This window comes from Callithrix jacchus, chromosome 6, assembly GCF_049354715.1.
Source record: "Callithrix jacchus isolate 240 chromosome 6, calJac240_pri, whole genome shotgun sequence".
Classification (NCBI taxonomy): domain Eukaryota; kingdom Metazoa; phylum Chordata; class Mammalia; order Primates; family Cebidae; genus Callithrix; species Callithrix jacchus.
The window spans coordinates 11319322-11344308 of record NC_133507.1 but is presented as its reverse complement, the minus strand read 5'-3'; the positions used below and the strand labels follow the sequence as shown (position 1 = coordinate 11344308).

Genomic DNA, 24987 nt, shown 5'->3' with positions numbered 1-24987 from the left:
TGGAACACACAGGAACACACCCAGCCCTGCAATATTTCAGTACCTTTGTTTTCATTCAACTTTGGATGGAGTCTTCTGCTCTCAACTTTATGCCAGTGCTGTAAATTTAATTTACAACCTCAGAAAATGAAAATCAATTACTAAATGTGAAACCTCACTTGACTAAACTATCTCAGTCTATTTAACTTAATGGGCAACATATTTTCATGAGAAACAGCAGACAATAGATTAAAGTGACCTTAGAGATTTAAAAGGCATTGAAGTAGCAGTGCTGCATCTGATTTTTTTAACTTCCCAGGTGGAATTTGTTTTTCACTGGAAAAGAAAGAAATTATCTTTTATTTCTTCTTTCTATTTTTCTTGTATTTTCATGATTTGTTTCTAAAAAAACAAATAGTTCTTTAGCATGCAGGATTCAAAATTTTTGAAAACTTAAAAGACCTACTAACAGTCTGGTCTACAACTGATAAGTGGAAAGGAAGCAAGGAGACCACAGCATGCTTGGAATCACATTCTGGCCCCACCACCTTCAGATACAGGCTGGTTATGGTCCTCTCTGCATCTGAATTTGTTTTGTTTTGTTTTTAATGTATTTGTTTTATTTCAGATTCAAAGGGCACAGATGCAGGTGTGTTACATGGATATATTGAATGATGCTGAGGTTTGGGCTTCTACTGAATCATCACCTGAATTGTGAACTTGAACATAGTACCCAACAGCTGGTTTTTCAATCCCTGCCTCCCTTTTTTCCCCCTTTTAGAAACCCTGTGTCTATTGTTCCTATCTCTATGTCCATGTGTACCCAGTGGTTAGCTCCCACTTACTAGTGAGAACATGCCATATTTGGTTTTCTGTGCCCGTGTTAATTCACTTAGCCTAATGCCCTCCAGTTGCAACCATGTTGCTGCAAATGACATAATATCATTCGTTTAATGGCTATATAGTATTCCATGGTATACATATACCACCTTTTCTTTATCCAATCCATCACTGATTGGTTCCATATATTTGCTATTGTGAATAGTGCTGTGTTGGTATCTGAATTTCTAATACACGCAGAGAGCACTTTGTGCAAGTCATTGAACAGCATTTCTCTTTTGGATGCTCCAGCTATCATCTAGAGTCACAGTACAACTCTGGACAAAGTCACAATATCTCTGAACTGCTGTTTCCTCATCTGTAAAACAGGGGGAAAAGTCCCTACACTGAGGCATTGTAAGGAGAATTAAACAAAACATAATACTAAAAAGCATGCAGCACAGTTCGTGGCATTCTGCAGAAACTCCGTCCATAGTTATTAATGATTCCTCCCTGTCTTAAATAGGAGGGATGAGAACAAACACCTAGCTTTGTCCCCGTCTTAACCATGATGTCAGCTGCAGGTTTTTCTTAGTTAACTACATTTTTCTTTGACAATGTGGGAGCTAACATCTCACTATCTTACAAGATTGTTATAAGATCCAAACGAAACAATGTGTGAGAGAACTTTATAAGCTACAGATTATTCTATTTTAGCTATTGGCATTCATTAAATCACAAAACACTAAGGAACAAAACAAAACAGAAAAGTACAGCACGGTCTGTGAAAAATGATTGCCAAAATGAAATTTCAAAGATACACATTGAGAACACGGTTATTGTTTTTACTAATTAATAAAGTGGACATATTTCCTCCATTTGTAATGCTACTATCCTTTTTGAAGTTGATGATCCATTCAAACCCAAATGCTTTTACATAGACTAAATACATTTTTGTTTATCAAAGAATGCTGCCATTCTTAAAAGTCACTTTTCATCAGTCCTCCTCTAAAGGATAAACTTTCAGGCAAGCTCAGAGTTCATTGGTTTGGGGCTATTCATTACCCTTTCTCTTTATGAGACAGTTGATGATACATTAGCCTTTGAGTGTGGTCTGCTCAGAAAGAAATAGTGCTGTAGCCCTGGACCTGGACTTTAAAACTAGGAGTGCTCTCTCCCTTTATGTCTCTTTCCTAAGGTTACATTTTATCTCATCAGAGCAACATTTGAACTTGCCCACACATAGGAAATTTGTGTTTTCTACTCTTTTACTGCCCTGGTGAAATTTTAATTTCAAATCTATATATTTGTTCTCCTCTTATATAGTTGGAAAGAAAAGGCTCTTCTTCCCTTAGAAGAAGGGAGAAAATCTCTTTGATGTTCAAATTTTCATTTGTGATTCAGAAACCTCCCTGCCCCCAAGAGTAATTTTAAGTTCAAAGAGAAACTTGTTTGATAGAGCTTTGCGCATGCGCACGCACGTGTGTGTGTGTGTGTGTGTGTGTGTGTGTGTGTGTGTGTGTGTAGAGAAACTTTTTCTGAATGATCAAACACGGATACAAAATCCCTATAATTAGCTGATTCAACACCACACCATCCAAGTGATGCTTGCTTTGAATTTTCAACCTTCAGAAGGCCATGTCTTCATGGCTTTATACAATTACCCATTTTCACTCAATTAGGCTGCCTTGATAACTATTTCTGTGTAATCCATGAACTTAGTTGTGCCAATACTATTGTTATTAACAGTAAAGCATTCGAATTGGTGGTTGCAATCCAGAAATTTGTAGCTGGCTTAAACCAGACATGAAAGGATGGAAGATCCCTGGTTCTGATGCAACCAGGACAAAGTATGACGAGGCAGTGAAGGAAGGTGAGTGGAGCCTGGCGTCTTAACAAGAGCAGATGCTCCTGCTGTACTTGCCAAGGGAGCTGTGTCCTTCCTGGGAAGGAGGCAGGCTCAGTCTGTCCAAAAGCTCTCCTATGGCCATGGCAGAGCCCCAAGAGCAAGTCCAGAGTTGCGCTAGAGGTGACAACACAGGAGACTGAGAGAGGCTCAGTGGACACAGCAGACAGGCTAATGAAAGCTGGAGTTCTGAATGGGACCAGGACAGACCTGGAGCCCCACCAGGGACTGGAACTCAAGAGGGACGCATGGTTGATAACAGAACCAGCCTCCAGTGCATGAGCACATGGGGGCCCCATACTGGCCAGCTCCACATTTGTTGAGTGGGAATTAGTCTATTTTCTGGAGCAATAATAAGAAAGCCCCAAATTGCTTTCAGGTGTTGACCAAAATAAGCATTTGGGCCATCTGTCAACTGAGTCAGCGTTTTACAAAGCAAAACACCCAGGGTTTCCAAACTCAGGCCAAGTCCTCTTGGGGACGTTTCATTAAGTTTCACAGGCATTCACACTAAAAGCTTCCTCCATGTTCCTAACGGTAGCAACCATGGTGTCATCTGGGCCTATTTCATTCTCAGCCAAGAGTCAGACAGGAAATTATGGGAAATCATCTTTCTCCTAAGCTCCTCAAAAAAGGACTATGCAGGGGACCTGCAATGAGCTGAATGTTTGCACCTACCCTCAAATTCATATGCTGAAATCCTAACCCCCAAAGTAATAGTACCGGAAGGTAGGGCCATTGAGTGGGGATTAGACCCTAACAGTAGAGCCATCACGATGGGATTAGTGCCCTTATAAAAGGGGCACCAGAGAGCTCTCTCACTTTTGCCATCATGTAAGGCTACAACAAGAAGATAGCAATCTGCAACCTGGAAGACAGGGAGCCCTCCCCAGAACCTGACCATGCCTGGTCTCAGACTTCCAGCTTCCAGAACTGGGGGAAATAAATGTTCATTGTTTGTAAGCTACCCAGTCTATGGTACTCCATTTTGGCAGCCTGACTCAGAGGAGATGTAGGCAGTTCTACGGTGGAGGTAAGGCACCATCTCCAGGGGCAACACAGCACACTGCCAAGCCAAGCTCTGGAATGGCCCCACGGCCAGTGGACCTGGTTTCCTCTGTAGCCTCCCAAATGGTGGCAAGAAGAAGACAGGAGGGCTGAGGTTGCTACAGTTAGGTAAAGGCAAGGGAGGTTGAAACAGGAACCCATGTGAGCTCATGAATGGCTCTACAGCAGCCAGGAAGACAGTTTGTAGGGAAGTGCCATAGGGTTCTATCCAGCTCAACCTGGAATTCCAAAATGCCCCAGAGGTGAGGAAGGGTGTGGTATGCCAGTAAATGGCTGGATGTCCTGGATAGGAGGATATCAACCTGGAATGATCCTGAGAAGACTTAGCAAAACTGAGTGGAGCTGGGAGAGAGATCAATATATCAGGGGATAGAATCAGAATCCAAATGTGAGTGTCCACAAAGATTGTCATAATTGCACACAATGAAGTCTAAAATGTGGATAAACATACAGCTCTTCACTTGAATATAAACACTCAGGGCTCAATCCTAGAAAAAGAGTTGGAGAAGGAATGGGATTTCTTACAAAGAGGATGCATGAAAAAGACTTGGGGTCTGAAGTGAGCTGAAAACCTCATCAGGCCATTTCCTACTTCGAAGGGCTTGACAACAGTGACAGGCAGAACCCTGGCCGCAATTCACAGGCCCTCTAAAGACCAGGCCTGCTCCAGTCTCTGCCCTCCTCCTAACCTCCTCTGGCCTTGCTCTCTCATCCAGTCCCTCCTATCCAGGACATCCAGCCATTCACTGGCACACCACACCCTTCCTCACCTGCGGGTTTTGGATGCACTGTTCCGTCTCTAGGTCCACCTACCATGCCCCCTTCCCACTCCTGCTTTACCTGGCGAGCACCTGTGCAGTCTGTAGGGCTCAGCTTAAATGCTTCTTCTTCAGGGGCTTCTCCCACCAACAGAACCAGATACAAGCCCATGGCCTATGTATTAATATAATCCCATCACTACCTGGCCTCACCTTTCCTAATACCATGATTCCTCCATCCAAGTGGATCTTGCTCGCCACACTGTGAACTCCATGCAGGTAAGGGCCACATCTGTCTTGCCCACCGTGCTATCCCTGGTGCCCAGCACATCACAGGACCGAATTAACAGTGAATAGAAATCGACGCGGATGGTTAGTGTGATGTAGCTGCTGAAGAAATCAAAATGGTTTTGTTTTTTTTTTTTTGAGACGGAGTTTCCCTCTTGTTACCCAGACTGGAGTGCAATGGCGCGATCTCGGCTCACCGCAACCTCTGCCTCCTGGGTTCAGGCAATTCTCCTGCCTCAGCCTTCTGAGTAGCTGGGATTACAGGCACACGCCACCATGCCCAGCTAATTTTTTGTATTTTTTTTAGTAGAGACTGGGTTTCACCATGTTGGCCAGATGGTCTCAATCTCTTGCCCTCATGATCCACCCGCCTCGGCCTCCCAAAGTACTGGGATTACAGGCGTGAGCCACCGCACCCGGCCCCCAAAATGGTCTTGAGATGCATTATAGAGGTACATGTTCCAGGACAAAAAAGGTGACAGACATTTCCTTTGTGTGACAGTCAGATCACATGCCAGGGCGCATGCTGGGTGCTACACCAAGATGATGGCCAAGGTAGGAAAGAGCTAAAACCATGTCCCCCACCCCCCAGAAACTCAGCGAAAGGAACTGAGCACATTTAGACTGGAAACAATACAGGGAAAGTATAACTGTGGATGCAAATATCAGCAGAGCTCTTCTGTGACAAGGGAGACATCTACTCTGCAGAGAAAAGGCGGTAGCTTTGCCTTGCAGCCTGAATGCGAGGCCACCCTTCCTAAAAGTCCACACACCTGACCCTGAATATTTTCTTGCATGTCCTCTCTCTCCCTGAAGTGTTAAAAGGGTACACTCGACTCTAAGATCCATTTCTCTCTCCCCCACCAAGTACTTTCCTCCCCATTTGTAACAGCCCCTAATATGCACCTCCATTCGATTTTCCTTACCCAGCTTGAAATCCTCTCATTCTAATTACCGTTTCAGTTTTCTTATATTTCTCCCTCGAGATGTCTCAATTAGTGTAGTTTTTCATGCCGCCTGTCACCTCTGAGCTGCAAGGTGGGTCTAACTCCAACTGAAACCACGCAGAAAATAAATGAGGAGCCATTCTGGGTAGCCGGGCCGAAGGTGGGGTTACTTTACAAACTAGCGCACCTTTAATTGATGATAAATGGACAGCAAAGTAGCCTTATTAATACAGCAGCCCTGATTCGGCTGGCATGTGGTGTCCTTTCATTACTCAAAGGTACAGAGGAAGCAGGCCACGTTCAGTCCTGGGTGAGGAACTTCCACTCAAAGACAGAGAGAGAGAGAGACTGCACCACGGCTAATTAACATAGTTCTGGTCAAAGTCGGAAATTAACTCACCTCTTTAAGACCACAGCTAAAAATGCCATTTGTCTTCTCTGTAATTACACTTATAGGTAATTATACTCATAGAGTACAGCAAGTTAAATGAAGGTAGGGCTTTCTCTCCCTATCGCATAACTCTTCTCATTCCAACCCTGTCAAAAGACTAAACAAAAATAAAGGTGTCTGCCACCAAATATTTTTTCATTAATGAGTGCTTTGTTGTCTTAAGGCTTCCCTGAAAAGCTGCAATTGTGCGGTGTTGATTCCTTTGCTCCCTGGGAATCCAGAGTCCTTACCTGAACCTCTCAGAATTTAGAAACACACAGAAGGCAAGATGGACTTTAAAAAGCATTTTCCCATCTCTAACATCAGCTTTGCTCTTTCAAGGAAGCTGTAAGGACCCAGAAGATCACCTTCCCCTTTTTCCCCTGGCCCTTCGGTATTCAGATCTATAACATCCTGTCTGAAGCAAACAGCCAACACTTCCTTCCCATCACCTTCACTCTCTTCTTTGACTAGTATCTTTCGAAGGAACTTTCGGGGGCCAAATAATGAAGAATTTGCACACAGGGGAGTGGCCCTTAACCGAATGATTGCTAGCAATAAGCCCTCACGTGGGATACAGTAAATATCCCTTGTATCCCAAACACGAGCATGGGAGCTGAGGATATGGCTGGCCAGTTCCCACTCTCCCCAGGCCACTTGGTAGAGGACTGGAGAGCTCCATTAGAATTAAAGTGTTGAATCAGGAGTTTGAGACCAGCCTGACCAACATGGTGAAACCCCATCTCTACTAAAAATACCAAAAAAATTAGCCAGACATGGTGGCAGGCACCTGTAATCCCAGATGCTTGGGAGACTGAGACAGGAGAATACCTTGAACCCGGGAGGAGAGGTTGCAGTGGGTGGAGGTTGCGGTAAGCCAAGATCACGCCACTGCACTGCAACCTGGGCAACAGAGCAAGACGGCGTCTCAAAAAAAAAATTAAATTAAATTAAGAAGAATTTAACTGTTGAATGCAGTGGGATCCTCAAGCAATCCAATAAGTTAGTCCCTCAAGAATTCAGTGTGAATAGACTCCAGTGATCAGTTCTCTGAAGAGTTCTGGAACAGGCAAAGGCAGTGCATAGGGCTCTCCCCACTTTATTTCCTTCCCTGTTTCACCTGCTGTTGCCTTTTCTTTGGGTCCACATTGTCAGGATTTCTTTCTCCTGCCCATCTCTACTCCTCAATCCCACCAAGGTCCTTTCTGGGGACCTCTCTCACACCTTTGCAAATTCTGCCAACTAACAGTGAAGTTTATGCTAAAAGGACTCACTTGTGCTTGTCAAAATTTCCATGTGCCATGTTGCTAACACTGTGAGCCATGTTGCAGTCTGGAGTTGGTGCTTTTCTTGCTGGTCACAGCCAAGGGCCTCTTTCGTGGAGCTGAGTGATTGCAATAAAGAAATCAAGTATTAGGCCTGGCACAGTGGCTCACACCTGTAATCCCATCACTTTGAGAGGCCAAGGTGGGCAGATCACTTGAGGTTAGGAGTTCCAGACCAGTCTGGCCAACATGGTGAAACCCCCATCTCTACTAAAAATACAAAAATTATCCAGGTATGTTGACGCATGCCTGTAATCCCAGCTACTCAGGAGGAGAATCACTTGAACCTGGGAGGCGGAGGTTGCAGTGAGCTGAGATTGAGCCATTGCACTCCAGCCTGGATAAGAGTGAAACTCCATCTCAAAAGAAAACAAGAAATCTGGAATTAAAACATAAACATCTCTAGTCACACATTTGCTTGGTAATTATTTGTACAGCTCCCTCATGCAGCAATTTGGCAATATGGGTTAAGATCAATAAAAATATTGACTGAAATTTTCATGAGGAAATAATCTCAAATTCAGGAAAATGTTCAATATAGCATAATAATTTTACAAAATAGTAGTGGCAAAAAAAAGGAAATAACCTAAGTATTCAAAATGAGAGGAATGTTTAAATTAATCGGTGGTACACTCACTTGATGGATTATTATGTGACCATTAAAAAGAATAGGACCGGGTGTGGTGGCTCACGCCTGTAATCCCAGCACTTTAGGAGGCTGAGGAGGGCAGATCATGAGGTTAGGAGTTCAAGACCAGCCTGGCCAACATAGTGAAACCCTGTCTCTACTTAAAAATACAAAAAAGTTAGCCAGGCATGGTGACATGTGCCTGTAGTCCCAGCTACTCAGGAGGCTGAGGCAGGAGAATCACTTGAACCCAGGAGGTGGAGGTTGCAGTGAGCCAAAATTGCACCACTGCAATCCAGCTTGGGCAACAGAGTGAGACTCTGTCTCAAAAAAAAAAAATGGGTATGGAGATTGTGTCAAATCTGAACAATTGGTTATAATATTAGGCTTTTAAAACCAAAAATATAAAAGCTGGGCATGGTGGCTCACATCTGTAATCCCAACACTTTGGGAGGCCAAGGTGGGTGGATCATTTGAGGTCAGGAGTTCAAGACCAGCCTGGTCAACATGATGAAATCCCATCTCTACTAAAAATATAAAAATTAGCCAGGCAGTAGTGGCATGTGCCTGTAATCCCAGCTACTCAAAAGGCTGAGGCAGGAGAATCGCTTGATCCTGGGAGGTGGAGGTGGCAGTGAGCCAAGATCACACCACTGCACTCCAGCCTGGGTGACAGAGAGAGAGAGAGAGAGAGAGATCCTCTTTCTAAATAAATAAATAAATAAAATTTAAAAATAAAATAAAAATATAAATGAGAAAAAGGATCAACAGGATCACAAAACTCACACCAAATGCTAATACTGACTGGATTAAAAGGAGGGTACTATGGTTAATATTATTTTCTTTCCTCTGTTTTCTAAATTTTTTTCAATGCATTTCCAATGGGAAAAAAATGTATATTAATCAGATATAAAAAATAATAACTTGCAAATGTGACTTTTGTAAGCCTTCCCAATGAATCTAAACTGAGCAGCTTGGTTTGCGGATCCATCCTGACCGGGGTTTGCTAATATGTCCCCTGTACCTGCTCTGCTATGCACTAGCTGGATGACCTGTCAGAAGCTGAGCTCCAATTTCATCATGAAAAAGAAACAAATTCTTCTCACAGGTAAGTGCCATGATTTTTCATTGGAGTCCGTGGTCCTCTCTGATTCTCCTTCAGCCTCCTGAGCCACCCCTTTCTAGTCACCTCCATGGAACTCTTTCCCTCTCATCTGTCCATTGGAAGTCAGGCTCTGCTGGGATGCTGTCCTTTGCCTCCTCAGGCTCTTCCCACATCCAGGGCATCATCAACAGGCTGCTCACCGATCATCTCCCATATCATCAACTGCGTCACTGGCCTCCTGAACCTCAGATTTGAATTTCCAGAAGCTGCCTGGCTTTCTGCCCTCAGCATCCTCAAAATCAAACTCACAATATTTCCCCTACCCAGGCCTGTTTCTGACCCCATATTCCCTGTCTGATGGCAGGAACACCATCTACTTCCTCATCCCCTGTGGGAAGCCTGGGGCACCATTTGGTCCTGACCCTCATCACCCCTGACATTGTCTGATGGATCACAGCTTGTCTGCCCCTCATCAATCCATATATTTTCTCAACGGCTTCCAGAAAGAACCCTTCTGAAGTACAGATCAGTACAAACTGACTGTGCCATTCACTACCCAATACCATTGGCTGCCTCCTGACCATGTGTAGGGGACTCCAAGGTCTGTGTCGGGACTCCAAGGTCTGTTTCAGGACTCCTCACAAAGTTCCAGCCCAATCCCCAGCCTTCTCATCTCTCAGCCCTCTCCACATTCACTGGATGGTCCTTGGGGGCTCCGGAGGCTGAGCCCTCTCTCTGCTCAGCTCTCATCAGCCTGACCCACTTGATGCCTCCACCAATGACAAGGCCACCCTGGGTATAGGAGGCAGTGCCATAATGACCCCAAGGGTCCTTTCTCCCAACAAAGCCCAACTATTCATCTTGCACAGAGCTACAACTAGGCACAGAGCCTCCTTCCCTCCTCAGCCTAGGACCCTTTCCCATGAACTCCCAGCCTGGCCCTTTTGGAAGTACCTCGTCTAGTGCAGAGTGGGGTCTGTGCTTTCACAATGATGATGCAATTTCTGTGACCCTGGAGCCACATCACTTTCTCCACTAGTGGAACCTTCTGACTGTTGCTGATATGGTTTGGCTGTGTCCCCAACCAAATCTCATTTTGAATCATAGCTCCCACAATTCCACGTGTCCCGGGAGAGACCCAGTGGGAGGTAATTGAATCAGGGGAGTGAGTCTTTCCCATGCTGCTCTTGGGATAGTGAATAAGTCCCACAAGATCCAATGGTTTTATAAAAAGGAGTTCTCCTGCACAAGCTCTCTCTCTTGTCTGCCACCATGTAAGACATGCCTTTCATCTTCTACCATGACTGTGAGGCTTCCTCAGCCATATGGAACTGTGAGTCCATTAAACCTCTTTTTCTTTATAAATTACCCAGTCTCGGGTATGTCTTTATCAGCAGCATAAAAATGGACTAACACAGTTGCCTTAGTGAGAAGGGCAGCCTTAGTCTGGGATGCTCAGCAGGTCCCACCTTCAGGGAGGCACTCCTGTGAGTTGTCAAGGGGTTCCTCAATTCCAGAGGAGACCCACGGTTCCCCCAGATGACCAGCATAGAAAATGAAGAATCAGGAGGCCTATCCCTTCTCTATAGCCTTCCCTGTGTCCTGGGTACCTTGGCCCAGGTGCCTCAGCCATGAAAGTGGTGGGCTTCACTGCCTGCAATGCTGGGACTGCAGTCTGGAGTGGGAGAGGAGAATCACCCAGGCCTGGAATGCTCAGGTCATATAACTGGCTCAACCTAGCCACTTATGTCTTTGTTCAAATGTCACCCTCTTCCAGTCCTCACTTTCCTGTCACATGACCCTGTCCTGTTCTGTATGGCACTCGTTTTGCTCTGATATTATCTTAGTCATTTGTCTCTGTAATCCTCACTGTTTCCAATGCCTGGCACACAGTAGGGGCTCACATATTTATCTATCACTGTCCTCTGAAAATTCCATGCTCTCTAGCCACAAGCCTCTCTGTCACTGTCCTCTGAAAATTATACACTCTCTAGCCACAAGCCTCTCTAAAGACTTCTATTCATCCTTCAAAACCCAGATCAAGCTTTATTCCCCAGGGACAATAAGAATCTCTGTTCAACCAGGATTCTTACTGTCTCCCCTATAATCTCCTGTCACTTTATCTGACCTGTAGCACTTCAAACAGGGTATGGAAACATTTCCTTGTAGGTCTATCCTTAAATAGACAATAAACCTTTTGTCAGGCTGGTGTGTCTTATCCAGTGTCCCCTGAGACAGCAGCAGCCACAATGCAAGTGCTCTGTGAATGTGTGTGGAAGGTGTTAATGGATGACAAAGACCAGCAGGTTATCTCTTCCAGAATACAGAATGCTAGGGACATTATTACTTTCCACATCTCACTAATAAGGAACAATGATGTGGCGATGTGGCTGCCGTGTGGAATCCTGCAATGTTTAAACTAATAATCATGGCCTTAGAAAGCTCACCCCTCTTAAAGAGTTCTCTGTGCCCAACCTACAGTTTGTTTACAGAGTGCAGATCTTTTCTTCATAAGTGATGCAAAAGGATACTTCAACCTCAGCCTGGTCGAATTTTGAATTTTTAGATTCTAAATTAAGAAGGTGTTAAAATGCAAAAGATCCATTATATCCTTCCTGAAGATATTCTTTCTCATCCAATACACTTCTTGAGGAAGTTAGCAACATCTTATGACTTACAGGGCTCAAGAAGTCTAGTAGAGAAAGTGTGGACTTGAAATAAGGCAGATTTGTATTTAAAGGTACTAACTAGATGACTTCGGGCAAGTTACTTAACCTCTCTGAGTCTCAGTTTGTCATCTGTACAATGAGGATGAAAATACCCATATCAAGTTTCATTGTGAAGACTGAATACTACATGGTATAGTCTATGAAGTATCTAACAGAGAGCCAGAAGCCTGGATGATCATTAAAGTCAGTTCTCTTCGCTTCCTTTCCTATGCTGTCCTTGTTTTTCCTCCTGAAAAGAGAAAATGACTAGGGCAGGATTTTCCGTCTCAGCACTGTTGACATATTGATCCTGATTGTTCCTTGTTGTGGGGGGCTGTTCTGTCCCCACAGAAGTCAGCAGCATCCACCTCCCCAGCAATAACAACCCCAAAAATGTCACTAGACACTGTCAATTGCCCTTGGAGGCAAAGTTGCACCGAGTAGAGAACCAGTGGCCTAGGGTTCTATAACTGGAAGGTCACCTAGTAAGGAAAGTTGCTTACTTTTCCTCTAGAACCTGTTCTGAATGGTGCTAAAGCCCCAGGTGACAGAGTCCATGCCCATCAGGAGGCTGACCTTCAGGACAAAAGATGATGCATTCTTAACCACAGCTGTCAATGGCCTCCTGGTTCTTTCACATTGAAGACTGGATCACTGCATTTTACAGCAATTAACATTCCCAACACACTACCATTTGGTCAACAACTTTTAATTGAGCATCTGCTAAGTGCCAGGCCTCTGTGCTAAGTGCTGGGGGACACAATAGTGAGCAAATACCTGCCCACATAGAGTGTATTCTCTAGTGCTAGGTGCTGGGGGACACAACAGTGAGTAAATACCTGCCCACACAGAATGTATTCTCTAGTGCTAGGTGCTGGGGGACACAACAATGAGTAAATACCTGCCCACATAGAGTGTATTCTCCAGTGGGGGCCACGGACAACACCAAATGGATGGAAAAGTTCAAGAAGAAGGAAGTGATATTAAGACCACTAAAGAAGGGGTAGGGAGACTTTAGATGGTAAGGGACGGTCACTTCCAAAGGACCTGACTTCTCCCTGCAGTAACTCAGGGCAGTGGCAGAGATGTGCATCCCTAGAGATGAATGCATTTTGCTAACGAGAGAAGATCCTGCTACTCACAGTCAGTAATGTCATCTGAGACACAGCCAGGATAGCCCCCCATGGCAATAAAAGTCTTCATTGCCCCTGTTCCCACCCTGCCACATGTTAATGGCACCAAGATGTCAAATGCCTTAGAAAAACATAACTTAAAAACAGTAGAGTCCATGAACATCGATCCATCCTAGGTCATTTACTATAAAAAACATTGTTAGTCATAGCAATGCTGTTTTGTTTTGTTTTGAAGAAGTAGAATTAATGGTTGGGCTGCTTTTGAGCTATAAAACAAATTTACTATACCTTCATTGTTGAAAATGCCCACAAGGAGCGTTATTTCTTATAATCAAAAAGTCTCATAAACTTTCCTTAAAAGTAGGGATACCACCGTGTCCAGTTTGATCTTGACTTAATAATCAGCGTTTCTCATTGATGTAGAAAGTTGTCACTGAGGGAGGTGATTTTAGACAGAGATTTGTAATATTCAAGCATACAACAGACATGGAATCTTTAATGCTTGAGTTATTGAGTCCAATCTCATGGAGTAGGTAGTATGAAATGGCTGGCACTTTAAAAAGTCTTTTTTGATCTGAAAGATTCCAGCATCTCCTTTTGAAACAAATGCAATTACAACTTATGGTGTAAATACTTAATTTGAAAATGAATGACCCTAGAGCCAAGCAGCTCTCACAGACAGTCCTTTGTGTGGGTACGTGGCTGCGGGACTCTCTGAGGGAGACAGTCCCACACATCAGCTCTCCCCAGTCCTGGACCCCAACAGGGAAAAGGTCTCCTTTAACATCTGTATGCTGGGAGCACTTTCATGCATTTTTCTTATGAAATAGTGTGGCTCCATGCAAACAATAGCCATTGCACTCAGAATGATTGTCACTTCGTGTCCTTCCACTCAACTGCGGGGTAGCCTCCTGTTTCACAACACAGACTAACAGATGAAAAAAAGCACCCTGCAATATAGAAGGCAAAAGAAGAAGAACAAAACACCTGCTACATTTAACTTCTCCCATTTTTCTGTGCAAGACCAAAGTACTGTGGCTGTGGCCTGGGACTGTGGGGCTCCTGATATCAGACATAGGTGGTGGCAGGCCCAGGGACATCCAGGCTGGTGGTTGCCAGGGGCTTTTACTCCTCCCCACACAAAACATACCCTCCAAGAACACTGCTAAGCTCACAGAGCCACATGTCAGCAGCCTCCCACCTCTCCTCCTCTGTCCCCAGCCTCTGCCTAAGCCACTGCTCTTCGGAACCTGAGTGGGAGCTTATGGGTCTTTTGGGGCCATTGGAATTCAGAGGTTCGGAATCTCATTCTCTGATTCCTGTATAGCTTCCCAGCTTCTAGTCTGCACTGGGACTGTTAAAAGCACAATTATTTTCGGAACTGTTATCCCAATGTACCTCACAAGAAAATATCGGTACAAATTATGTCAAGCTTTGCAAACGTTTCTGGCAGAGAGAAAGAAAACTCAATTATTTTTGTTATTGTTTCCCATTTACCTCTTCCCCCTCCCACATTTTTAGCTTATAGCCAAAAAGAAACTAAAATAAGTCCACTTTTTAAGGTTGCTCAGTTGGGGTGGAAATTTCTTAACCATTCGTTGCTTTCTAAAAATTGTTTTGCCTGATTTGGTCATTCCTTTAGCTTGATCTATAGTAACATATTTCTGCTTACAACTTCTAGCTTACTTTTTGGTTTTCAAAGAAGATTCTCCCAGGAGCTTTCTCACAGTCACTCCGCGTCTGGCAGAGATCAACTCACCCCTGCATCTCCTGTCCAGAGCATTTCACTTCTGAAGCCACAGCCTATTCTGCCTCACATATCAGTGAGTCATGCCAAGTCGGTCTCCCCACTAAACTGGGAGACCCTTAAGGCTCTCCTAGTTCCCTCTGGATTCTCCGTGCACAGAGCAAGGCCTGATATGTAGAAAGGTCTCAAAAGCAGCCAAATGAACAAATGATCTGATATGGTTTGGCTGAGTCCCCACCCAAATCTCATGTTGAATAGTAGCTCCCATAATTCCCACATGTTGTGGGAGGGAGCAGGTGGGAGATAACTGAATCATGGGGGTGGTTTCCCCCATATTGCCCTCATTGTAGTTGAATAAGTCTCATAAGATCTGATGATTCTATAAAGGGTTTCCCCTTTTGCTTGGTTCTTATTCTCTCTTGCCTGCTGCCATGTAAGATGTGCCTTTTGCCTTCCACTGTGATTGTGAGGCCTCTCCAGTCACATGGAACTGTGACTCCATTAAACCTCTTTTTCTTTCTAGATTACTCAGTCTTGAGAAGGTCTTTATCATCAGCATGAAAACCGACTAATACATGATCAACCAAGGGAGCCCTTGGATTCCTTATTTCAAATAATTGACAGTGCAGTGGTAGCCATTTTGCTAAAAACAACAGTATCAACAAAAGTCTCTTTCTTAATTAAAAGAAGCCAAGTGAGACTGTTGCCACCAGATGCAACAGGGTAAAGGCTGCCCAGTGGGAATAATTCTAAACACTTCTCTCAACCTGGCAGTTGCTGCAACTAGAGGGTTTCCTCCTTTCCAGGGGGCCTCCAAGTCTATCACCTGAATCCAGAGGTAAAAGCGGAAGCTCCAGTTCCTGCTGTCTAAATGTTGAACCATGCAGACTCAGTAGGAATCACAAGTACAAAGCCTACACCTAACCCTAACCTGAATTGCTAAACCTATCTCATAAAAGCCTCAAGCTGCAGTGGAAAAACTAAGATTTTGGAAGTGAAGCAGATGCAGGTTCAAATCCTAAGTCTACCACTTACTGGAAGTATGGTCCCAGAAAAGTTACTAACTTCTTGGTGCCTCAGCTTCCTCATCTGTAGAATGGGATAATAATGCAAGACCTACCTTTTAAGATGTTCCCGAGAATTGAATATACTGTCACTTGCCTGGCCTAAGTGTCCACTTCTATCCCTGGAGAAGGCAGCTGGGGAAGAGTTTTAAAGGCTGACTATGAGGAAGGCAGACCAGAGGGAGAGGTTTGCTTCAGCAACCCTGCCAAGGCTTCCAGAGCAGCCATTTCTGCACTAGTTCTGAGATTCAGGTGAGCACAGGGGCCCTCCCTTTTGGCACCTGGCTCAGGGAAGACACTGGGTAGACATATGATCAACACATGATTCTCCTCCCACTCACAGTTCAGCAGGGAAGACAGACAAGTGAGAGTGTCTAACAGGGTGCTATGAGGGAAAGAAGGAGGACAAGCCACCCCAGTGTTTCTTTGTGTTCTTTAGAGCCACATGTGACTTGTTTTCAAGCCCATCAAATGCATCTCTGTCATATAGCTCAGGGTAGAGCTGTAATCACAACTACAAATTTGAAACCAGTCCATTTATTTCATCATCATGGTCAAAGCTCCTTGCCAAACTAAACCTGTGTAAGAATCTATATAAGTATTGAGGTCATTAAAACTGACTATATTTTTTTACCTAGTAATGTTACTTATGGAAATTTACCTAGATAAAATAATTAGGGATTCACTCCGAGGTTCGTACATAAAACTGGCTTTCATCTCAGCATTAGTTATAAAATGAACCAGCAACATGTGGAAAGAGCATAAATGCCTGAGGTTAGGAGACTGATTTTTAAAATATCCCAGTATACCTCTGTATGAAAGAACACTATACAGTCATGAAATACTTATTTATAATAACATTATATAAAGTTACATGACAAAGCAGATTGCAAACAAGCATATAAAATATGATCTTCAATTTATACCTATACATATAAAAAACATGTAATATTTGCACGAATTTTCAGAGAAAGAAAGCACGTTAACAGCGGTTACCCCAAAGGCAATGAAGTTTCCTGGAGAGATACACAGGAGACTCACACTTGCAATCCCAACACCTTGGGAGGCCTAGACAGGCAGATCAACTGAGGTCAGGAGTTTGAGACCAGTCTGGCCAACGTGGTGAAAGCATCTCCACTAACAATACAAAAATTAGCCGGACATGGTGGTGGGCAACTGTAGTCCCAGCTACTTGGTAGGCTGAGGCATGAGAATCATTTGAGCCCAGGAGGTGAAGGTTGCAGTGAGCCAAGATCATGCCACTGCATTTCAGCCTGGGCAACAGAACAAGACTCCATCTCAAAAAAAAAAAAAAAATGTAGGTTTTAGAACCAAACTGCCAGGGTCAAACCCTGACTCCACCACCTCCAAGTGTGTGACACTGGAGAAGTTATTTAACTTCCCACTTCTCAGTGCCTCAGTTTCCCCATATTAAGCATGCAGCTGTTAACTCTCCCTACTTCCTAGAGGATTTAATTAGCATGCTAACAGAACACTGCTTCTAGATAGTGGCTCGAAACTAGTTAGCACTTGCAAACATAATCCATTGTTATGAGTTCTTATTAGTGGTGGGTCATTTCAATTCTCCAGTTTATTCTTCTGTGTATTTTCTACAGAAAACTGACTTATAATCATGGAAACAAAAAATTTTTAATCCATTTTGGTCAATGAGATGAATTCAATGAAGAATTAGTTAGAACTACTTTGCCATAATTGACACAACAGCTATTTCTAGAACTAAATCAAATAAAATACAGTCAACTCTCGATTCTGCATGAAGCACGTTCATTTATCTGTGGCTGCTCCTGCATTCCTGTTTTTACGGGCCTCATTAAGCACTGGATATAACATCATATGTTACAGCTCTATCTCACGTCTGTTTACTTCCTCTCCCACAGCCAGCAGCTCAGCAAGAGCCTTGTAAACCAATTCTTTTAATGATCTATCCAGTAGGGGAAGGTGCAAATCAGTGATATGGGAGCTTAGAGGAGAAGCCAGCAGCTCTACCTCAAAGAGAGGATGCTGCCACACCTGTTGGCAGAGCTGGAGGGATGGCTAACTGTGGGGTCAAGGTCTAATGCGTGCCTTCTCTGGGCACCTCAGTCTGCTATGTTAGAGATATCCAGGGCCCATGTCCACCTGCCCATACATAACAGTGGCTGGAGGAGGCGGAAGGTCTTTAACACAATGCTGTGTGAAGATAAAAAGACTGATGAAGAATGGTTGCCTCCACAAACTATGAAGAGAGTTCGTCCTTGTTATAGCACATGCATTTTCACAATACAGGTATTCAAACATGCCGTCTCCAGTGGATTTCTGGTATCAGGTCTCCAGCCCTTCCATGAAATACACAGTTCTCTGCCCTTGTTGCAGACCTGGTTGAGGCACTGCTTTTCATTTTGAGCCCATGTTACCAGATTTTCAGTCTTTGTATGATCCAAAGTCAACATTCCCAGCCAGGCATGGTGGCTCACACCTGTAATCCCAATACTTTGGGAGGCTGAAGCAGATGGATCACCTCAGGTCAGGAGTTCGAGACTAGCCTGACCAACATGGTAAAACCCCATCTCTGCTAAAAATACAAAAAATTAGCCAGGCATGGTGGCAGACACCTGTAATCCCAGCTACTTGGGAGGGTGAAGCAGGACAATCTCTTGAACCTGGGAGGTGGAGGTTGCAGTGAGCCGAGATTGCACCACTGCACTCCAGCCCTGGCAACAAGAGTGAAACTCGGTCTCAAAAATCAACATTCCCTTAAGAAGTTGCTAGGAGCTTTGCTCCCTTCCCTTCCCGGGTTCTCTACTCTGGCGTGTGGTTCCACCAGGCTGGACAACTCTTTGTCTATTTCTCTCTGATGTAAGAGACTGGCTCCAGGTCCTGGCCAGCTGAGTCCTCCCAGGGCCACCATCGTTGTTCTGCATGCTGCAGGGATGAGGAGGCAGTTCGAGGTTCTGAGTGTTAGACATGCTATATTCTGCCTGATGGCACTGCAGTCACCCCTGTGTCCCTGCTTCCAGCAGAGGCAGACTGGCTGCCCTCACCAGCCTCCTTAGCCAGGCTTGACTGCAGCATCTCTTCCTGGCAGGCAAGCGATAGTAGGGGGAAAATATCCCAAGGAAAGTCATGGGCTCTGGAGACAGAGAAAACTCACTGGAAATTGGACTCTTGCATTTCATAACTGGTCCTTCATACTAAACAGGTTGTTTGATAATAGGAAAATTATTCAACCTCAGTTTTCTCAACAAATGAAAATGGTAATAATGACACCAGTCTTTGGTACTGCATGAAATAATGCATGTGAAAGCCCAGGGCCCAGCCCATTATATGCATTTCAAAAAGCTTTATTTTTCTTTTCATCTCTCTTCTAGGCAGCATTTCATCATGATGTTTCATCTGAAAGCTATTTGTTCTGAATTATTTGAGCGCAAGTAACATATAAACTCCCAGTGGCTTAAATGTTTATGGATTTATTTTCCCCCAATAAAAAGTCTGGAGGCAAGTTGCTTCTGGGGTTGGCTTACGCTGTCTGAGCCGGGATCGCTCCTATTCTCTTAGCCTCATCCTCATTGTTGCAAGATAGCTGCATGAGTTCCAGGTATCGCATCTACATCCAAAGCAAGAAGAAGAGAGAGGTGGGTGGTGATCTACTACAGCTACTTTTTAATAGGAAAAAAAAGGATGAAAAGGGCCTTTCCAGAAACACCCAAGAGTGGACTTTTCCTTACACTTACATCATATTGACTAGCATTGTGTCACATGGCCACCCCTGCATTAAGAAAGACTAAGAAATCAGGTACTAATTTAGTTTCTTCAGTCTCTAGCAGAAGGTGGAGGGAGAGAGGAGGTCTTGGAATTGCTGTTAACCCAGGCAATCTGCAGGTCTTCCCAGAGGATTGGAAATTTCCAAATTACAACTACCCATAGGTAAGGGCCGGGCGCGGTGGCTGACGCCTGTAATCCCAGCACTTTGGGAGGCTGAGGCAGACAGGTGACCTGAGGTCAGGAGTTCGAGATCAGCCTGACCAATATGGTGAAACCCTGTCTCTACTAAAAATACAAAAATTAGCCGGGTGTGGTAGCATGCGCCTGTGGTCCCAGCTACTTGGGAGGCTGAGACAGAACTGATTGAACCCAGGAGGCAGACGTTGTACTTAGCTGAGATTGTGCCACTGGACTCCAGCCTAGGCAACAGAGCAAGACTCTGTCTCAAATAAAAATACCCGTAGGTAAATGTTATGTTAAAAATAATAATAATAAACACATAAGTAATAAACATATTTCAAAGCATATATGGTTTACCACCTACCATATGTGACTCTGTCTTGCCTTGGTTTCTAGCAGAAGTTCTCCAGCCTGGTTGCACGTTATAATCTCCTGGGGCGATTGTGAAAAACGCCGCGGCCTGAGGCTGGGTCCCTTCCTCAGCGCAAGGAAAAACCTCTAGGTTTGGGGCCAGACCATCAACTCACAATGAAGATCCAGGACCACCAGATTGGTGTCCACGGAGAGTAGGTATGTTCATCGCTAGAGGGCGCAAGAGATCATCTGGCCCCAAGGAGTCCTTGGTCAAGGAACCTGTGAAGTCACCCAGCCCTCTGGCGGCTTCCCATTTACCCAGAGCCAGCACCGAGGGCGTAAAGGGCTTCTAACCCTACATAACAAAACACATTGGGTAGCCATTCTGTACTGTTGGTAATTAGGTCAACTACGCCAAGACAGGCTCAGAAATCTACCCAAAATGAGCTGGAGCATCAGCAGGCGTTCCAAATGGCAGGCGTCTTCGCCCCTCTGTCCCACAAAGGACAGCCCGTACCCTGGGCCGGGAGCTGGGCCCGGACCCCAGGCAGCCCGCCCGGCGTTGCTTGCTGCCCCCGGGCTGCGTTCATCAAGCGCAGCTCCAGGCGCGCGCCGCCACCAGGCAGGGCGACCGGCAGGTGGGCGGGGCAGGGGGTGCTCTGCCTGGGAACCCGCCTTCACTTACATCTTTCTCATCGCCCTTCTGGGGCTGCTAGTTTGCTCGTGCTGCCAGGAAGCTCTCCTCCCCATTTTCTAGCTGCAGTTCTAGCGAGCAGAGAGAGAGCCTCGGTGGTAATAAGCCTTGCACAGAACACAGCACTAATTCTAATGCACAGGCAGCTCCAAACACTTACCGTTTATGTAAAGCCACAAAGCCAGCGTGAGAACACCTAATTACCGCGTGAATTAGTTTAAAAAAAAAAAAAAAAAAAAAAAGATGCGAGGTTTACAGAAATGTCTGCCAGTGTGTAGTCAATGGCCACAATTGATAGACTGCAAAGACCTGCTGGGGGCAGAGACTGGCTCAGGCACAGCCCCAACCCAAAAAAAATGCTGTCAACAGTTGCTGGCACCCCCGGCTCGCGCCCCCCCAGTTCTCTTAGGTAAAAAAGCTGGGAAATCGTCTCCGAGCAGCCACTTAATGGTCTTGTACTCATGAACCGCAATTATCAACAAGCGCCACCCACAGACTCTGTGGGAATGTGTTCATGGTTAATCAATTCGATTGATCACTGTTTATTAAGTAAAAACCTGCTTTCTAAACAGTTCCTCCCTAAATGGTGTTTTTGAAGGCTGCTAGAAAACGGGAGACTAATTAGGGATCCTAATTTAAATCCAAGCATGTACATTACTAAAAGCATTAGCAGCAGGGCTATGGGCATGATGAACCCGCATGCCCCCTGAGTGGCCGCACTAAAGCTGACACACTCCCATTATAAAGACCTCCCAATCCCTCCTTTAATTTCTCCGATCAAGAAGCCACCGTGACCAGGTCAGATGAGGACATCAGGAAGGAAGCCCACTGATCACATAGATTATGAGAATGTTTGAGTCGCATCGGTGCTGTTAAATTGATTAGCTCCATTCAGCACCTTGTGAACCGAGATGGGAAATCAATGGTTGGTGGACAGGTTAGGTGCCAAGATAAGTGACCATAGCGTATTTTTGTTATCTCCTTACAGAGAGTAATGAGCTCAACCACCTTGAGTGCTCTAAGTCTAAGCAGAATATACACAGAAAATCCAACACAGAGGAGGTCAGGATGATTATGTGACCATGCTATAATCCACAGAGGGAGGGGTCTGGCTGGTCCAGGGCTAATGTCTTCCTAAACATGGCCACACCCTATGTGAAGAATTGAATTGGAGCCAGGAGCAACACAGCAGCTCCACTTTATCCACACCAGCTCTCCATCTACTGCAAGTGCTGGGGGCAAAGCAGAACACCAGGGAAATTGCCCTCCACCCCAGCTGAGGCTGTCAGAGTCAAGACACTCCTAGCATGTGAGCTGAGCCTGCCCTCCAAATAAGAGAGCTTTGCTTTTCCTGTGTATCCCCTGCTGCTGCTGCAAAATGCCCATCCATGCCTCAGGAAGATATTGCAGAGAGTGACAAGCCTCCGCTATTCCCATTATTTTTCATTGTTTAGTGTTCAGGTCTTTTACACCTGCCCAGCACAGGAATTTCACTCTCCCTAAATGAGGAGACCATGAAGATCCCTCATAACTCCCATTTATCACAGAAAAAAAAATCAAAGATTCGGAGCTAGTAAAGAAATAAAGCACAAATTTTTCATGCAATTATATGTGAAGTTACTGCATAGATCGATATCCAAAGCCTCAGGAATCCAAATCAGAAATAACACTAGTTACTGTGAAAGGGTAACTAACCAAAGGAAATTGAAGTCTTCTAGGGATGCTGCACAAGGATTTTAATTTTCGATTCATAAGCCATTTGTGGGTTCCGATCCCAATAGATGCAAATAATCCAATTTCCAGACACTGGATGCAGAGCCAGTCCTATTTATCTCCAAAAACAGGAAACAGAACCTCCGGAAATATTTGTCAATTGTTCCTGCACAACTTGCTGTGCCTGTGATCTTTGCACGCCCACACCCAGGGTTGTGTTAAATCTGTCTCTACCTCAGTCTCATAAAGAAATAAAGACCAAGTTATCACAATTTGATACCCAAGTGGCAGATGCTCTTTTCCGTCTGGATAATGAACATCAAAAATCTGGAATGTAGAGAGATGTGTGTTCTTGGGTACAGTGCCTGAAACACCCCTGCTTAGCTGAAAAATATTAGGGCTCAGTAGAAACATGTAAGTCACAACATCCACAGTTCTGCAGGAAAGAGGGAAACTTTTAATAAGAGCGGGGCTGCATCAAAGCAACCTGTAATTAGGTACAAATTTGGCTTATGGTTCGGCAATTTATACAGATTAGCTGTGCTGACCTTCTGGAGCCCCAGGGTGCTTATTTAGCATTTGCGGTTGCAGAGTGACCTCTAGTGTTAAAAGGGAAGGATTTTTTTTTTTTTTTTTTTTTTTTTTTTTAATAGAAGCATCCAAAGTTAACATGTTTTATCTACCCTTACTATTGAAAGCGTGGGCTGTAGCACACCTTTGGGGAAAAGTCCCTGAGAAATCTCTATAAGGTAATAAGATACAGATGTGACCTTTTTGTTGTATTCTAATTGCCGTTAGAGAATGTTCTAAACCTTCTGTCATGGAAATTTCCAAAAGGGTTTACACAGTTCAGAGAAAATCTATGGGGTTTTTTTTTCCTCTTTTTGTTATGTATTGGGGTTATGTGAAATTTTATTTTTTAAAATGTATGTGCCTTATGATGCTCTCTGGCCTAGAGACAATTAAATGACTTATTATTCCCTCTTAAGGAGAAAGAACACAACATTAACCCCAGAGCCTGAAGTTTTTGTCTTAATTCATTGAAAATAAAAGTGATGGGAATCACAGCAGAAACTCTTTGGGACCAGGGTCGAGTTCATGGTGACAGCTCATTCTTGGCACTGTCGGCTCTAGTTGGGACTTGGAGTGGAGTCAGCAGGAGACAGTGTTTGCTGGGCACCAGTTGAGCTGGCCAGAGCCAGTTAAAGAATGCACAGGGCCCCCTGCAAATTGAAAATCCTGGGCCCCTTATCCAAACAGGAGGAAAGAAGGTACCAGTAAAGGTACTAAAATATAAAGACGTTTGCTTTCTTCTGCTGTCTCTCTGTTGACTTGCAGTGCTATTATTTGCTATTCAATATGTGCTAAGTTTGGGAAAAAATAAACATAAATTGATAGCATGAATCTTACCATTCCTGTGCAATGCCTATCTTACAATACAAATGGAAGCATTTAGCTCATAGGCAGAATCACAGAAATTATAGAATTTGTATCTCATAACTTGCAGAGAGTAATAAGCTTCCACTATTCCTGTTAAATAAATAGGTTTGAGGGTTTTTTTAAACCAGTATAGATGACTGCATTCAGAGGCACTGCAATGACACAATCACCCTGACCTTTCAACCAATCCCTTACTGGAAATGCTGCATAAAACTAGCTCCACTGTTTTTATTTCATTTCTGAATATGCATACATTCTACCAGCACCCTCTGCCTTCGACTTACTGAGGATTAAGAAAGAACTGAAGGTAGGCGCAGTGGCTCAAGCCTGTAATCCTAGCACCTTAGGAAGCCAAGGCAGATGGATCACTTGAGCCCAGGAGCTGAGGACCAGCATGAGCAATAGGGTGAAATCCCATCTCTACAAAACAATAAAAGAAAAAAAATTATCTGGGTGTGCTGGTGTGCGCCTGTAGTCCCAGCTACTTAGGAAGCTGAGGTGGCAAGATTACTTGAGCCCAGGAAGCAGAGGTTACAGTGAGCCAAGATCACGCCACTGCACTCCAGCCTGGGTGACAGACCAAGACCCCATCTGAAGATGAAAAAAGAAAAGACCTAAAAGAGAAGCTAGTTCCCTTTCCTCCTATGTCATAACTGCTGGCATAAGTGGTTGACTAACACAGAGAAGCAACAGGAATGAGAAAGGATATGAGAGGCTTCCCTGAGTGCTACTGTCTCTTAGAATGTCATTTTCCTTCTTTCCATGTTTTAGTCAAGTTCTAGTTTGAATGGAAAGCATGGCCCATCAGACCCATACTTAATCATAGATGTAACACTTGTACTCACTTTGAGGAATCTTGTTCTCACTTCGAGTAATCTTGTTCTCACTTAAAGTCTTTCTGAACTCCCACCATCATGGGAGCACCAGAATTCTGTGTCC

The 24987-nt window shown here is 44.4% G+C and overlaps 1 long non-coding RNA gene across 9 annotated transcripts in view; it reads right to left on the bottom strand.

Annotated features, from left to right (window-relative positions):
* Window positions 1-24987, bottom strand: part of LOC118154464 (uncharacterized) — a 924399-nt gene that overhangs the window by 786388 nt on the left and 113024 nt on the right. For 3 of the 9 annotated variants that reach the window (XR_013536616.1, XR_013536615.1, XR_013536618.1), the window contains exon 3: window positions 7470-7579. The exons of the other annotated variants lie outside the window; for them this stretch is intronic. This is a non-coding gene — a long non-coding RNA (uncharacterized LOC118154464). The remainder of the gene's footprint in view (window positions 1-7469; window positions 7580-24987) is intronic. 9 annotated transcript variants of the gene reach the window in all.